This window comes from Antechinus flavipes, chromosome 5 (assembly GCF_016432865.1).
Source record: "Antechinus flavipes isolate AdamAnt ecotype Samford, QLD, Australia chromosome 5, AdamAnt_v2, whole genome shotgun sequence".
NCBI lineage: Eukaryota > Metazoa > Chordata > Mammalia > Dasyuromorphia > Dasyuridae > Antechinus > Antechinus flavipes.
The window spans coordinates 142,171,452-142,187,669 of record NC_067402.1 but is presented as its reverse complement, the minus strand read 5'-3'; the positions used below and the strand labels follow the sequence as shown (position 1 = coordinate 142,187,669).

At 34.1% G+C, this 16,218-nt stretch overlaps 1 long non-coding RNA gene across 1 annotated transcript; it reads right to left on the bottom strand.

Annotated features, from left to right (window-relative positions):
• Positions 1 to 15,295: 15,295 nt before the first annotated feature.
• LOC127538857 (uncharacterized) lies at positions 15,296 to 15,698 on the bottom strand. Its single transcript, XR_007947769.1, has 2 exons — positions 15,604 to 15,698; positions 15,296 to 15,464 (listed from the first exon to the last, which is right to left on the bottom strand). It is a non-coding gene; the product is annotated as an uncharacterized LOC127538857 (long non-coding RNA).
• Positions 15,699 to 16,218: the final 520 nt, after the last annotated feature.

Here is a 16,218-nt window from a genome sequence, read left to right as displayed (position 1 = left end):
TGAATCCAATTCTCCCTGTGCAACAGGAGAACTGTTCGGTTCTGCAAATATGTATTGTATCTAGGATATACTGCAACATATTTAACATATATAGGACTGCTTGCCATCTTGGTGGGGGGGGGGGTGGAGGGAGGGAGGGGAAAACACGAAACATAAGCGAGTGCAAGGGATAATGTTGTAAAAAATTACCCTGGCATGGATTCTGTCAATACAAAGTTATTATTAAATAAAATAAAATTAAGAATTTTAAAAAAAAAGAAAAGAAAAATACCCATGCATATGTTTTGTAAATAAAAAGCTTTAATAAAAAACCTTAATAAAAAAAAATTGTGCGTTAAGTACTCATTGGAGTACTTAAATACATTAGTGAGCTAGAGAATTTGCTAAGTACCATGCTAAATTAGGCAACTAACATCACTTTGTAAGGTTCTAACAAAGGTTTTCTATGTTTTATCTTTGATTTAGAAATTAGGATTATATGTGCCTCATTCAAGGATTCTGGTAGGGTTCTTAATTTTTGAGAATAATTTGTGAAGTATGGGTACTAACTCTTCAAAAATTTATTTTGCTTTAGTATTTCTAACTAGATCTATTTCCTTTTCTGAAATCAAGTTATTTAAGATCTCTATCTGGTTTTATGATAGTTTGGTGTATTTTATATTTTTGAGTTTATTTCTCTTTTATATTCTCAGTTTTGTTAAGCTTATGTTTAAAATATTCTGATTATCCTTTTCTGGTTTTGTTGTGATTTCACCTGCTCATTTACTTTAAAAAAAAAAAAAACTGGTTTTCTGTTCTCTTTTTAAATAAGATTGTTCATGAGTTTGATTTTATTAGTCTAATAAAACAGCTTTTAGTTTTATCAGTTCTATGTTCTCCCATTTTCCCTCTAATTTTTAAGACCTCTTTTGTGTGTCATCTTCCTGATTTTTTAAAATGCACATTCAGTTCATTAATCTTTTCTAATTTTGCTGATCCATGAGTGTGAAGATATAGTTGCATCCCAGAAATTTTATGTTACTTGGTAATTATTTTTATTCTTGCTTTTTTGGATTTGCTTATGCATAATCTTTTTTTCCTATTCATCATTTTATTTTCTCTTTTTTTTTTTTTTTTTTTTGGTAAGCAATAGATTGCAGTGTTTTCTTTATGCCACTTTTTATTTTACTGGCTTGTTTAACCTGTTTACATTTAAAGTTGTAAATTGTTTATATTTTCTTCCAGCTATAAAATTTTTTCAATATTTTTTCCTCTCTTCAGTTATAACCTTAGTATTGTTACTTTAATTTTTTTTAATGGCTCTTTTCTCCCTGGCTCTCTTCCAAGTCCCTCTTCTTCTTTGCTACTCTTTCCCTTTAGGATTTTCTTAGTTCCCTCTCTCCTGGTTTTTATCTGATTACATATTTCCCCCCTCCTTTTTCCCTCTCGAGCAGGTTACTTTCTTCTTTCCTTTTAATTAGTGACATTAGGCTTTTTAAAACATCCTTTTTGCACTCCTTTCAAAAAGTAATTTATTTTACTCTCTTCATTGTTCACTTCTCTGTTTCCTCTAGACTCTCATTTGCTGATTCATGTTCCCTAAAATCTGGTCTCTCTCCTCTGTATTCTTCATACAATCAAAGTTTCCATTTAGATATTAAATGTTTTCTGCCTGGTAGGGTTTACCTCATGGATTCCCCTTTTCCATTGTGTCTCATCTCAGAACAATGTCAATTATTGCAGATATCAGAGAGGACACTGCCCCATAGTAGGACACCTCTTCTTCTCATTCCCCCAATGATCTATACCCTTTCTCATTGACATTTTTCCCCCTTACATTTACCTGAAAATCTTTTTCCTGGGTCCATGCTCTCCCACTGCTCCAGGTGAGTTGCCCCCAAGAGTTCCAACTCCCACCTTCTTCCCTCACTAGGACCTAGCCAGGACAGGTTGACTTTTCAGGCACCAAATCACTCAGGCCTCATCTACTATAAGATCCTTATTTCCCTTCAATCATAGGAACATTCATCAGTGGAATCCCTCCCACCTCCAAAGTATGGACTCCTTTTCCTCCCCTTTTCAGTCTTTTCCCTTCTCCTCTACACATACAACTCCATAGGTTCTTCTCTTTTTAAAACTACAGATGTCACCTTTCCCTCATTGCTAATCTTTGATTTCAAGCAAGCACATTATATACTCCTCTCCTATCCTTCTGTTCCCCTTCTTCCTCTTCATATACTCTTCTGTATTGTAATGCAGTCCTACAAAAACAGCATTCTATAGGCAGGGTTTTTTTTTTTTTTTTTTTTTTTTTTTTTACCAGATTCAGTCCATTATGCCCCTGTCCACTTCTCTGTTACTGCTCACATATTTCTATATTCCTACTCATCCATCTCCTTATGCATTTAGGAAAAATGTCTTTTTTTGGCCATTCTATTGCTGAGTACATTTATTCACTCCTGTATTTCTGTTGTTTGAAGTGTTCAAGATGCAAATAATTTGTTTGGTTCTGGTATTCTTTCTAAAAATGTTTCAAACTTTTTTAAATGTCCACATTTTATCCCACATAATTAAGGTGGAAGTGTCACTCTGGGCTTCCTCCTGAGTGCTAATGCTCTTTGGAATACATTATTCTATCCCTTCTTTTTCTAATGGATGTGATATCTTGTGTTATTTGATATGTTGCAAATGATTTACAGAACTTGTTTCTGAATTGTTAAATTTAACCAATTTATGTTTTGGAGTAAATAGTCTTGCTTTTTTTTAATATTTAGATGTGATTCTAGAAATTCTTATAATTAAAATTTCATTTGCTAAGATCAGAATTTCTAGGCAGTTCTCTTCTATTTCCTTAATCATGGGGTTAAATTTTTTGTTCTAATTTTTTTTCTGGGATAGCTATGATTTTTATTACGTTTCTATACATCTTGTCTTTGAGACAAATTTGCTTGCATACTAAGAATATTTTCTTTTAATGTTTTTTCCTTTTCTTCTAGGTTATCTTTTAGTTCTAGATATTTGCATTCCCAACTTATTGCTTTTTCTTTTGTTTCTTTAATGAGGCTTGCTTTTGAAGATTAAAATGTTTCCATTCAAATCATTATTTTTGCTGTGCAAGACATGTATTTTGCTCTCAAAATTATCATCTCTTTTAAATCACTCAAGAACAGTATGTTATGATTCCATATTGTCCTTAAATTCCACAGGATACTCAGTCTCATCAAATGTTTTCCCAAATTATTGCTTCCCTTCTAATCTTATCTGCATTAGTTTTGTTTGTACAAAAACTTTTCAATTTGATATAATCAAAATTTTCTATTTTATGATCAATAGTGATCTCTAGTTCTTTTTTGGTCATAAATTCCTTCCTCTTCCACAGGTCTGAGAGGTAAAGTATTCTATGTATTCTATGTTCCTCTAATTTGTTTATAATCTCATTCTTTATACCTAGGTCATGAATCCATTTTGACCTTATCTTGATGTACGGTGTGAAGTGTGGATCAATATCTAGTTTCTGCCATACTAATTTCCAATTTTCCCAGAAATTTTTGTCAAATAGTGAGTTCTAATCCCCAAAACTGGGGTCTTTGGGTTTTTCAAACACTAGATTATTAAAATTATTGGCTATTTTGTCCTTTGAACCTAACCTATTCCATTGATCAACTAATCTATTTCTTAGCCAATACCAAATGGTTTTGGTAACTGCAACTTTAAAATTTTAGATCTGGTACAGCTAGGCCACCTTCATTTGATTTTTTTTTTCATTAATTCCCTTGAAATTCTTGACCTTTTGTTTTTCCATATGAACTTTGTTTTTTTTTTTTCTAGGTCATTAAAAGAGTTTTTTGGGAGTCTGATTGATATAGTACTAAATAAATAAAATTAGTTTAGGTAGTACTGTCATCTTTATTATATTTGCTCACCTAATCCAAGAGTAATATTTTTCCAATTGGTTAGATCAGACTTAATTTGTGTGGAAAGTGTTTTGTCATTTGCTCATAAAGTTTCTGATTTCTCCCTTGGCAGATAGATTCCTAAATATTTTGTACTATCAGCAGTTACTTTAAATGGAATTTCTCTTTGTAACTCTAGCTGTTAGATTTTGTTAGTGATATATAAGAATGCTGATGACTTATGTGGGTTTATTTTGTATCCTGCAACTTTGGTAAAGGTGTGGATTATTTCTAATAACTTTTTAGTAGAATCTCTGGGGTTCTCCAAGTATACCAACATATCATCAGCAAAGAATGATAATTTGGTTTCCTCAATGCCTACTCTGATTCCTTTAATCTCTTTTTCAACTCTTATTGCCAAAGCTAGCATTTCTAATACAATACTGAATAGTAACAGTGATAGTGGCCAACCTTGTTTCATTCCTGATCTTATTGGGAATAGTTGCAGTTTGTCCCCATTACATATGATGCTTACTGATGTACGGTGCTACAGTAGATGCTACTGATTATTTTAAGGAAAAGTCCATTTATTCCTATACTTTTGAGTGTTTTTAATAGGAATGGATGTTGGATTTTACAAATGCTTTTTCTGCATTGAGATGATCATATGGTTTTTGTTAATTTGGTTATTAATATGGCCAATTATACTGATAGTCTTCCTAATATTGAACCATCCCTGCATTCCTGGTATAAATTCTACTTGATCATGGTTATTATCCTGTGGTCTGATTTTCTGTAGTCTTTTTGCTAATATTTAAGATTTTAGCATCAATCTTCATTAGGGAGATTGGTCTATAATTTTCTCTGTTTTCAACCTACCTGGTTTAGGTATCAGTACTATGTGTCGTAAAAGGAATTTGGTAGGACTCCTTCATTCCCTATTTTTTTCATATAGTTTATATAGCACTGGGGCTAATTGTTCTTTAAGTTTGGTAGAATTCACATGTAAATCCATCTGGTCCTGGGAATTTTTTCTTAGGGAGTTGATTAATAGCTTGTTCTATTTCTTTTTTTGAAATGGGACTATTTAAGCAATTTACTTCCTCCTCTGTTAATCTGAGAAGCCTATATTTTTGGAGGTAGTCATCCATTTCACTTAGGTTGGCAAAGTAGCTCATTATTTCTCTTAATTTCCTCTTCATTGGTGGAAAGTTCTCCCTTTTCATTTTTAAGACTAATAATTTGATTTTCCTCTCTCCTTTTTCTAATCAGATTTACAATATTTCAAGTTTAGTATTTGATTGGGGTTTTTAATTTGGTCTTTTTCTAGCTTTTTAAGTTGCAAGCCCAATTCATTGATCTTCTCTTTATTTTATTCAACTAAGCCTCTAAGGATATAAAACTTCCCCTTATTACCATTGGCTGCAACCCAAAAATTTTGGTATGATGTCTCATCGTTGTCATTATCTTGAGTGAAATTATTGTGTCTATAATTTGCTGTTTCACCCAATCATTCTTTAAGATGAGATTTAGTTTCCAATTACTTTTTGGTCTATTTACCCCTAACTTTTTGTTGGATGTAATTTTTATTGCATCATGATCTGAAAAGAAAGCATTTACTATTTCTGCCTTCCTCCATTTAATTTTGAGGTCTTTTATGTCCTAATATATGGTCAATTTTTGTATAGGTTCCATGAACTGCTGAAAATTACTCTTTTCTGTTACCATTCAGTTTTCTCCAAAGACATATCATACCTAATTTTTCTAATATTCTTTTTATTTCTTTTATTTTCTTTTTTAAATTTCTTATTTGTTTTGTGGTTTGATTTATCTAATTTTGAGAGTGCAAGTTTGAGATCTCCCACTATTATAGTTTTGCTGTCTATTTCTTCTTGCAACTCTCTTAACTTCTCCTTTAGGAAATTAGATGCTATGCCACTTGATGCATATAAGTTTAGTATTGATATTGCTTCATTATCTATGCTACCCTTTAGCAAGATATAGTTCCCTTCCTTATCTCTTTTAATTAGATCAATTTTTGCTTTTGCTTGATCTGAGATAAGGATGGCTACCTCTGCTTTTTTTACTTCACCTGAAGCAGAATAGATTGTGCTCCAGCCTTTTACCTTTACTCTATGTGTATCTCCCTACTTTAAATGTATTTCCTGTAAACAACATATTGTAGGGTTTTTGACTTTTGATCCAGTCTGCTATCCACCTCAGCTTAATGGGAGAGTTCATCCCATTCACATTTACAGTTAAAATTACTAATTCTGTATTTCTTGCCATCTTATTATCCCCAGATTATGGTTTTCTTTTTCTTGCCCCCACTTACCCCCTTTCCTAGTATGAAACTTATGGGCTCCACTTAGGACATGCCACTCACCCTCTTTTGGGTCCCCCCCTCCCCTCTTTGAATGTCTTCCCCTTTCTTGTACCCTTCCCTTATTACTCTTTTCCTTTTCCCTTTTCCTCTCCCCCTTTTTAATGAGGTGAGAGAAAATTCTCTGTAAACCAAATATGTCAATTATTTTCTCTTTGAGCCATCTCTGATGAGAGTAAGATTCACACAATGTACCTCCCTCTCTCTAAATTCCCTCAGATGTGATAGGTTTTCTTTGCCTCTTTGTAGGATGTAGTTTCTCTCTTTTTGTCCCCCCTTTGTCCTTTTTCTGGCACTATCCCTTTTCCATTTCTACTTCCCTTTTTTATGTTATAGCAGTAAAATCAAATTATATAGTCTTTATGTATATCCACAACAGAAATACAGTTCTCAAGAGTTCCTTTTACCTTTTTCTGCTTCTCTTGAGTCCTATGATTGGAGATCGAATTTTTTGTTTAGATCTGGTTTTTTCCCTTAGAAACAATTGGTATTCATCTGTTTCATTAAATGCCCTTCCATGGCAGATATTTAAGCCCTTCCAAATATTCCTTTCGGAATATCAGATTCCAGGCCCTTTGATCCTTTAATGTGGAGGCAGTCAGATCTTGAGTGATCCTTATTGTGGCACCTCGGTATTTGAATTTTTTTTCCTGGCTGCTTGTAATATTTTTTCCTTAGTCTGATAGTTTTGAAATTTGGCCACAATATTCCTTGGAGTTTTTATTTTAGGGTCTTTTTCAGAAGGTGTTCGATGAATTCTTTTAATGCTTATTTTACCTTCTGATTCTATTACATCTGGGCATATTTCTCTTTGATGATTTCCTGTAGAATAGTATCTAGGCTCTTTTTTTCATCATAGTTTTCAGAAAGTCCAATAATCCTCAGATTCTCTCTCCTAGATCTATTTTCCAGGTCTGTCATTTTTCCAAGTAGATATTTAACGTTTTTTCCTAATTTTTCATTTTTTGGTTTTGCTTGACTGATCCTTGATGTCTCAATGAATCTTTCATTTCTATTTGTTCAATTCTGATTTTTAATGAGTTATTTTCTTCATTAGCTCTTTTTACTTCTTTTCATATATGTCCAATTGAGTTTTTAAATGAGTTGTTTTGCTCTGTGAATTTTTTTCCATCTCATTTTTTTTAGTTATTTTCTTTTTCCAATTCACAAATACTACCTTCTTGGGAATTCTTTTTTCTTTTCCAATGCACAAATCCTACTTTCCTGGGATTCTTTTTTTACCTTTTCAAATTCACAAATTCTGTTCCCCTGCACTTCCAGGGAATTCTTTACCTTTTCCATTTCAGGAAGTTGTTACTCTCTTGCATAGCTTCTCTTTCCTTTCCCCATTTTTCTTCTCTCTTTTAAGATTTTTAATAGTCTTTTCTAGGAGTTATATGATGGGGGCCAGGTAACATTCCCCTTTGGGGTATTGTCTGGAGACTGTTTGCTATTAGTCTCCTTGGAGTTGAAAACCTGCTCTCTTTCTATATAGAAAGCTATATATATAAAAGCTTTCAATCATCCTTTTGATTTTTTTTACTCATTTTTTAAAGCCTTTAGTGTCTGCCTTCATGGCAAGGTTGTTACCAGCTTCCTCTGCAAAGCAACGATAGGTATATGGATGGTAGCTGTATTGTAAATGGGCTGCAAAGAGTGGTAAGGTACTGGAGTGCTCTGGGAAAACATTTCCTACTGGAAATGATTCAGACCTGGTTAGCACTGGCCAAGCTGCAGAAGTGCCCAGTGAAGAACCCTGCTATGCAGATTAGCGAGTGCCCTGAGACTAGAGGCTGAGCAGTGAAAGTGTCACTAGTCCTAGTCAAAGCCCACTCACTGTGGGGCCGTGGATATTAGCAGCTGACCAGCAAATAACCTCGCAGGGACCAGAAGTGTCTCTGCCCAGGGAAGCATAGTCATGCTGTAGAAGTTCTATTGCCCCAGGCCGAGCCCCGCACTGGGCAGATTAGAGACTGACTTGGGCTGTGCCCCCTGCCATGCAGATTTGTAACTGACCTGAGGAAAAACCCCATACTGCAGAATGGGGCTGCACAGCTATGCTGTGATCTGTGCTGAGTCACTTCCAGTTTTGAATAGGTATAGCCAGATCCTGTTAGGTTCTGGCGTTTTTTAGAGTACCCTCTGCCTTTGGCTTTAATTTCTCTGCTGGTCTGCTGTTTTGCAACAAAGCCAGAACAATCAGCCTATGCCAGAGTTGTGTCTGTAATTTTTCTAACCACAGAGGCCACCCTCTCCTCAGGTCCACTCCTTTTGCTAGCCTCTCCTATTTCCCTGTTTGTGCCAATCTGCTCTGGCCCCTCAGGACAAACCTTTTCTGAGGAACTTCCAGATTATCTTCGGCTGGTAAGTTGTACTTTTAATCTTCATGAATTTTACCAGTGAAGCCCTACTTTTGAGGCTGAATTTAAAAATTGGTCATGAGAGGAGCTTAGAAAAGTCGCGTGTGCCTTCTCCACCATCTTGGCTCCACCTGTGTGTTTGTTTTTAAACAGTGTGACCAGAAATAGGATGCAGACTTCTAAAAGTGTGGACATCTCTGTAGAGGGCCAGAAGGTAAGAATCCATTCCAGGTCTTGAATCTTACACCCCAAATTCCCTTTTCTTATTGAACACCAGAGACATACTTATTAATATATCAATAAGAAACCTGGCAACTGAAGTAAAATTAAAAACTCAACTATAAAATGAATCAAAGACATACCTTTGAATGTAGGACTAGAGAAGCAGCCCACAATGTAGACTGAAGATATTTGGGAAAAAAGTACTTGAGGACATTGATATGATAATTTTCTTCTGATACAAGTTATCTCAACTATTAACATCTCTATGGAAGTAGCCAATCATTTGCATCTCAGTAGATTATGCTTGTTAGAAAGAATATAGGAATATCAAAGAGTGTATTTTGTATCAAGTCTAAGCATTGGAGTTACATATATTTGTCTCTCTGATCAATAAAATTTGAAGAGTTCATATCGAATTCTTTCTGCCTAGCTCCTGCATAACACACTCTTAATTCACTACTGAAGCTGGACTTCAACAGTGACATGAGAACAGGATGGGAACTTCATGAGTAGACAGAGCTTTTATGGAAGGGTGCCTTCTTAGAAGAAGGTATATTCAGGTAAGAAGGGAATTAGATAAAAAGTGAGGATAAAGTTGGGGAAAAGGGTGATCACCAATAGGTACTTTATCACTATAAATAATTTAGCATTAGAAATAGTTTATCACCAGGCCAACAGAGGGTGGGGATGAGTGGGAAGGGTGAGGATGTCAAATATCAGATAAATATAGAATTTAAGATATCAGATATCAGAAAAAAATATACATAAGATAAAATTTATAAGATTATTGTCCAGTTGATATCAGTATAGAATACATATTGAATTCAGAATAAGGCAAAATCAATCAGATAGCAGGGACTGAGAATATTATCTGAAAGTATTAGTTAAAGGACTGGGAGCTTTTCCAATCTCAGTATTCTCTATTTTGGAATATTTCTCCTACCCTCAGAGACAATTCCCTTAAATCCTTAAATTCTTTTATCAGTACTGAGGAAGATAGGAGGGCAGAGACTGCAATGTTTGAATGCTGGAAGAGGGGAAGAATTAGTACCTCCTCCTCTCTCGCAGGCTTCCTGTTCAGATTTCTCTCATATTCACAAACCCAAAGAGAAGTCAAATCCTTATACTTAGGGGGATAGTTCACCAAAACACTTTAGAGAGCTAAAGAAAGTGAAAGGGATACTCCTTTCAAAATATAGTCTTTCCAGTTCCTGATCTAAATAATCCAATTCAAATTATAAAATCACAGGCTAGTTTTCGATCAGTAAAGGGAGGCAAGTTAAAACTCCATTGAAACAACCTGTCTTTTAAAATGCTAAATGCTGATTACAAAAAAATATTAGCCAGGGGAGAATCTAAAACACTTTACTTCTCTTTAAGCAGCTTCCCTTTGTGTCACATGGAAGTAAAGGTAATATAGAATATATTCTCTCCCCTCTAGAAATCCACTTTTTATAAACTATTCAAGGAAATGTGACCCTGAATAAAGGAGAATCTGTATTAGGATAAGAGTTAGGAGCTTTTGCTCGGTGTAAGCGCCTTCTGACTTAGTTTTTCAATTCTGTTTATTTCTTACTTGATCATTCCTGAGTCTGATAAAGTAAAACTATTATAATTGGATATCAATCTAAACTAAGGAAGCTTCATTTTGTCATGTGTGTGCTCTTAGGCTAAGGTCTGAAGAATCGGTTCTGATGGTATGATGAGGTTCAGCACAGGGCAGTGTGTTTTGGGAACCCCTTCTGGTTGGCACAGGTCCTTCGTAAAATAACTTACATACCTAAAAAGTTAGACTGGCAAAAAGAAGTTTATCGGTACTGAGAAGTCAGCTTTTGCTAGAAGACTAACTTCCTCAGTGGCAAAATTCTGACAGAAAAGGTCCCTCCTCTAGCAGAGGAGTCCTGGCAGAAAGATAAAGAGGGCTTAACACTGAAAAGAAAATGCCTTCTTAGTGGGTATAGATCCCTTGCAGACAGCTATGCCAAGGAGACAGAGGTTCCTTGGCATGGTATGTTCCTGCTTTGGGCCTCTGCAAAGAATTGAGCTAGCAAATGCCTATTTCATCTTGCTTGGGAGCTGGGGGCAGTTTGAGTTTAAATCAAACCAAAATCTTCCAATTGAAGAGATTTTCAAAGGAATGAGGGTCTCTGGACTAATCTTCAATTTAATAAAGGATATGTAACCAGTAGTTAGTGTTATCAATAGGGGTGTGCCTGTCTCCTTTAGGATAACAGAATGGAATGAAGTTACTTATCATGATTCCCTGGGGTAAGTCTTTTGCAGAGGCAAGGGTTCCAAGGAGACTCTCTCCTTCAAGGAGTTTCTCAAGTGTTTTATCTTGGCTCCCCATCAAAATAGAGACAGTTTCAGGGTTCCCCCCATCATTTCTACCCCCATATTTTCTTTTTATGACAAATTCCTATGATAAGAACAAATTCAAGCATATAATATCTTGTTTTCAATCTGAAAATATGTAGTCATTATATTCTAAATAATTTGGTGAATGATTTGGCCTAGTCATTTATTTGTCATATCTATAAATGTTTAAAGAAATAAATTCTTTACAAATTTCCAAAATAATGTAAGAATAATTGATATGATTGTCCATAAGAGCAAATTGTTATTTTATTGTTCATTTGAAACTAAAACTGAAACATCTTTAAAATTAGTATATACTGTGTCCTGTGGTACAAATATATTTCATTATCTGAAAAATTGCTGCACAATCTACATTGGTTTCTTTACATCTTATAGAAGTCCTAGTGGTCTTGTCTTTCTATATCAGATCATCCTAACCTCTATTTGTTAGATTTGTTTTATATTTTAGATTTTGGTCAGTTACAGCTGCATTAGTCAACTTCAAGGAACTAAATCAACCATTGGATACTTCAATTAGCTCCATCTTGCTATACCCTCCATGGGGACACTGCAAGTGACTCAAATCTATGCCCATTTCAGCAGGAAAGAGTTTCAGAAGATGAGATCATCCCCCCTGCTCCCAGAAGACTTTTAGCTTCATTTGTTTTAAAGGGAGAACTCTTACTGATTGGTGAATAGACTCCCAATTTATTCAATCTCTGGATGGGTCTCCTGTTTCATGTACATGGGACTTAGAATGACACAAATTTTCATATCTCAGATAGGGGGTTCCATGATGTTTTCAAGACCCTCAGAGATATACTGTACAACATATTTAAAAATAAGCGCAGATATTTCTAACTACAGATACTGTTTTAAGGAATGGCATTAGAATCCAAATCATGAATATATTAGAAGGATATATTGTAAAATGTTACAATTGTGTTTTATTCCAATGTCTTACTTCTATTCAAAAGTTTTTCAAATTCACTACCTATAATTATTATGGAACTGTCCATACTATGTGATAATGTCTAATAAGATTAATCACAATTGGTATAGGTCAGCAGGTGAACAGGTTTGAGACATCCAAGGAAAATTAGAAAATAGTAGTAGTAAAAGAGATTTGTGGGATTACTCACTGTTGGAATTCTAGAAGATATAGCAACTATTACAATACTTGCTGTTTCAGCTACAGCTCTTATAAATCTGTTCTGACTAATCCATTTGCAGATAAATTAGCAAAAAATATACCATAAGCTTTTTAGAACAAATTAATATAAATTATGAGTTAAAGCAAGAATTAAACTTAGTGAAACAATCATTAATATGGTTAGGGAATCATGTAAACAATTTGGAATCTCAATTACAGCTAACTTTTTAGCAGAAAACATGGCAGTCCATGTAATTGTCCTGACAGCATAGCAACCAAATATTCCAGTGGCTAAAGAGATAAATAATCTGACTTTAATGCTTTTACATTTTGTTCCTCTTAGATGTTTTATTTTGCTACTGATTGGCTTAGCCCCTTGTGCTTTTAAGTATGTTCTGCAATCATTCTCAACTATGAGAACAAAAGTCCACAGACTTCATCTTTTAAACAAGAACAGGGAGTTGTAGAGGGGCAGGAGGTAAGAATCCATTCCAGATCTTGAATCTTACAGTAACTTAGCTCACCAGCTTCCCTTTTCTTATTGAATAGCAGAGACATACTACTTAATATATTGATAAGAAACCTGGCAATGAGGAAAATAAAAACTCAGCTATAGAATGGAACAAAGACATACCTTTGAACTTAGGACAGGAAAAGTAGCCCACAATGGAGACTGAAGGTATTTGGGAGAAAGGTACTTGAGGATGATTTTATGATAATTATGATAATTTGATATTTGATATGAAATTATGATAAACTATGATAATTTTAACTCTGATGTGAATCTCAACTATTTACATCTCTATTGAAATCCAGGCTTAATCATTTGCATCTCAGTAGATTGTGTTTCTTAGAAAGAATATAGGAACATCCAAGAGTATATATTGTATCAAGCCTATAAGCATTGGTGGTATATATGTATTTGTCTCTCTGATCAATAAAATTTGAAGAGTTCACATCAAATTCTCTCTGCCTGGCTCCTGCATAACACACCCTTATTTTACTATTGAAACTGGACTTCAATACATCTCCCAAGAAGAAATAGCCTAAATTTCAGAAGATTAAAGGGTCAGCCTTCAGTTCTACTTTGAAAGATAAGGACTCCCTAACAGTATGTTCAGATGATATATCTGATTTTATATATATATATAACATGTGTATGTTTGTGTACATATATATATATATATACACGTGTTTTGTGTGTGTGTATATATGTATGTGTGTATAAAGAGATAGTAAGAAAGTACGTGTGTTAGCTTGTGAACTTATACAAGTTGAAAGCCATTTTTGCCTACATTTGTAAAGACTTATTAAACATAATCCATATTCTGAAGTTTCCAGTATAAAAAGCATAATAAAAACCTCCTTTTAAGTTTCTTTAAAAGTATTAAAAATAACTTTTGATTAAAAAAAAAAAAACCTGTTGGAAAGATGGGTAATAGGTCACAGGGGATAAAGGCTTTTCTTAAGGAAATAGATTTAAGAGTATCATTAAACCTTCTAACAAAGAATAACTTTTTTGTCTTCCCTATGCGGCAAAGTGGAATGAGTCTAGTACAATGCTATTCAAGAAAACAAGTTTCAATTTGGCCTGAGACACTATACTAACTCTATGACTTTGGCCAAGTCATTTGACCTGTCTACCCCAGTTTCTTCTATTGAAAATGGGGACAATAACAGTGCCTACCCTCCAGGGCCATTGTGTGGGTCATGTGAGTTATCTGTAAAGTTTCTGGTGCTTAATAAGTGACTATTTCCTTTCCTAATACCTCTTGTAAAAAAAATCTTTTTGGTACAATGTATCACAAAATTTCTCCATACTGAAACATTACAGAAACTTGATCTGAAATAAAGGCAGACTCTGTAAGTTGTATAATGACACAAAGTAAAAAGAAGATGAATTAATAACTGTAAAGATTTACCTTTGGCAATTCTCCATGTTCAATGGTGTCCATGTTCTCAGTTTTGTTATAAAATATTCACTTACGACCCATATGGATTATATAGCCAATGGACCTTGGAGGGAGGTTACTAAAATTCCCAGCAGAACTTGGGATAACATTGATTACAAAATAATTGCTTGAAACCAATGATATATTATTTTAAACTTTTACTTTTCATTTCTGAGAACAATTAGCTTGTTCTGTCAGACTTTTTTTAAAAATCACATTAATGATAAAATGGAAGCTTATGGGTTTTGATCTTTTATCTTGTAAACATAGCATGGTGTGATTTTAAGAATAATGAAGTTGAAATCAGTAGTTTCTTTGTTGTTGTTAGAATCCCTATTATTATCTGGTTTTTTAATCTATTTTCTTTAAAAAAAAAAAAATAGACAAAATAGTCCAAGTAGTATTTACCCCATGAGGCTGTTGTGAGGACCAAATAAGCTGTTTCTAAATCAGGTTGTAAGCCTTAAAGTGCTATATATTATTATTTTTGAGTCTAATATCTACAAGTTTATTAAAGTTGAAAAAGACAAATTCTGTTCTAAATTTATTTCCTTAAATCTCATTTTATTTATTATTTATTTTATTTTTTAGTTATCTATTTTGTTTTCTCTAGATAGAAAATTTTAAGATAATAGCTGACATCTTGATCAATAGCCAAATTGGATGTACTTGGTCAGTGATAAATATACACAGAGCAGGGAGATTCATTTTATAAAATATTTCTTAATCTGGGGTGTGTTAACTTTTTTTTTTCTCTCTCCCAGGAGTCCAAAAGGCAAATATATATATATATATAACAGTGAAAACATTTTTGCTTTAAACGTCCACAGGCATTTCTTAATCACCAAGTAGGTTCTATAACCTTATATTTGAACACTTTTACAACTCAGCTATAAATCTAGATTTTATAAATCTGCTTTTTTTTTTTAATTTTTAAGAATCCAGTTTAGAAAACTAAGAATTTGAAGCATTTCCAACACGATGAAAGGCTGAAATGATTATTCAGAAGAAGGCTTTATGCGAATATGAAAATATGAATTACAGATGATAATACACCCAACCGAAAAGGAGTACGTGTTTAAAGTGAATATAACAATAAAATCGAAGTCATCACCATCCCTAGGCTGTGACTCAATGTTTCAGTAGTTTGGCATGGAGAAGCACCTAGTGGAAAAGGAATGGAAAAACAGTTTTCTTCTTGATTACAGAAAGAAAAAATTAAAGCAATTTTGAGGATATAAACTCAAGCTTCTTGGAAGACATCAAATGAAAATTTTAGAAAATTGAAATTGGTTTAACTTACATATTTCTACTTGTGTGGCCACACAAGTGAAGAAAATTAACCCCATCAGCTTTCTGTTTACCGTGGATAAGATTAGGTAAGAAAAAAGGCATAGCCATTGTATATAACATTATCACATCCCGTGTGTCTATAAGGTCCATACAGATTCCAAACTCTTTCACTTTCTTTGCCATTTTGAAAACTGCAATTGAGACAGCTGGGTTTTTTGTTGTTGTCGTTGTTGTTGTTTGTTTTGTTTTTTGACAGGGTCACGTAATTCAGTCCTATCAATGGGACCTCTTCCTCTGAGATTCTCACGGTCATTCTTAAGATGATTTCTTTTGTGAATTCGACTTTAATATATAAAAAGTCTCTTTAGCCTCCTGTCACCTGGCCAAAAAAGAGCTTTATCTGGGCAGCAGAAAATTTTGCCCCAAAAGCCTGGATTGTTTTGAGGATTGAAGGAAGGCCCAGAGGAAAGCGAGAAAGAACCATGAATCAAAACACTCCCTTTGCCCCCTCCTTTTTTCTTCAGACACCAAAACAAACGAGCTGATACACGTGTCCCAATGACTCTTGTTTACTATCAAGACTCGGGTGAGCCTAGAATTCTGGGAGTTGTAGTCCACTGCATTC